Raw genomic sequence first — 1,614 nt, 5'->3', positions numbered from 1 at the left:
TCCCTTTTATTCACACCTCTCTTCATACCCAATTTTAACTATGCACCCCTATGATAACTACCCTCAACTTAGGCAATTTGCGTGAGTTAAGGTGCACTGTGTCCAAGGAGGGACCAGGGCCAAAATAAGTTTATTGTAATAAATTTAGGAAGGTGACAAGGTGAAAACAAGAAAAATTGTCAATCTAGGCTCAAATTTTGTGATCAAGGGATACTTATTCATATTTGGACAATTATTTAGGCTACAATTAGACCAAGTCAAAAACAACCTATGATCATGTCCTAACCAACTATCCTACAACATAGGCTAGACTAACCAGGCAAGTTCTGGATTAAGTGCACAAAGAAAACTAGGTAAGTACCTCACACGCAAATGGTATCGTATTATATCATCAACTACTACCTATCCAGTTTATGCAATGCTAAGCTAAGATTATTTTTTCCTAATACTAATGCCATAACAAGACTATATTCACATCACACAGTTCACAAAAACTTTGGAGGGGTATCATTTTTCCAAAACACTTAAAAACAAATAAAATATGTCAATTGAACTTAGGTTACTTATTTTTCTCCTAATTAACCATAAATAAAACATAACACATATTCAAAACAAATACCAAACAACCTAAACATGCCAGTTCTATTAGGATACTATAGCCAACAAAAAAAACATGCAAGAAAAACCCTCGACTAAGGTATACCCCAACCCAACTAAAAACTATGAACTATTACCAGTGCATAACTGCAATATAAAAACAAGAATGAAGACATACTTAGGATACTCTAGGCGTCTGAATCTGACTCGCCCATATCAGGGTCATTTTGTGGCATAATTGGAGGAGGAGGTGGGGTGCCCAACTAAAAAAGACGCTCTCTTCCATCTCAAAATACCGCTCATCAATTAAAGATAACACAACCAAATCCTAAGCTACCCTTTTTAGGGCATGCTGAAAGTCCATAGTCAGGTTCTGTAGCTCCTCTTCACAACCTCTCTTGGTCGCAATAATTGAGGCCACAACATCCTCCATGAATAGATCATAAACCATAGTAGGAGCTCGGGGTAATGTCTACGTGAAGGATAAAGTGACTAGATAAATAAACAAACTATGGCTCTATGCTAGTGATCGTACGTTAGAGAGTAATGCATGATCTCCTCATGGAAACCTGATAAATTAGGAGCCTGGACCTTGCAAAGTTATGCACTCATTCGGCCCTCAAAACTATCAATCTAGGCATATAACTCTCTCGTATACTCGGCCATGGTTTCCATCATCCTCGCTTCAAACCTAGCCTTAAAAACTTCTAAGTGGTCTTGATCCAAGGCTGGATTTGAGCGAATAATATGGTTAACTGAGTTTCTGTCTAAGTGAGGCGAGCAACTGCACTCGAGTAGGACCCCTTAATGAAATTCCAAGTAGTTGTCTGTGATATATCCTTAAATTATCTTATCCTATCGCTCAACCATGTGTTGCAGAAACTTATGCGGCACACCAATAAATATAGTAACTATCGAGTGGAGGGAGGGGGAGGGGTAAAGTGAAAGCGTCAACTTGTGCTGAAGTAGTAGTCGGGCTGGTGCAGATATGCTAGTGGCCCCTTCACCACCTGTAGT

This window comes from Capsicum annuum, unplaced genomic scaffold (genome assembly GCF_002878395.1).
Source record: "Capsicum annuum cultivar UCD-10X-F1 unplaced genomic scaffold, UCD10Xv1.1 ctg3198, whole genome shotgun sequence".
NCBI classification, from domain to species: domain Eukaryota; kingdom Viridiplantae; phylum Streptophyta; class Magnoliopsida; order Solanales; family Solanaceae; genus Capsicum; species Capsicum annuum.
Note: the sequence above shows the minus strand (reverse complement) of the source record.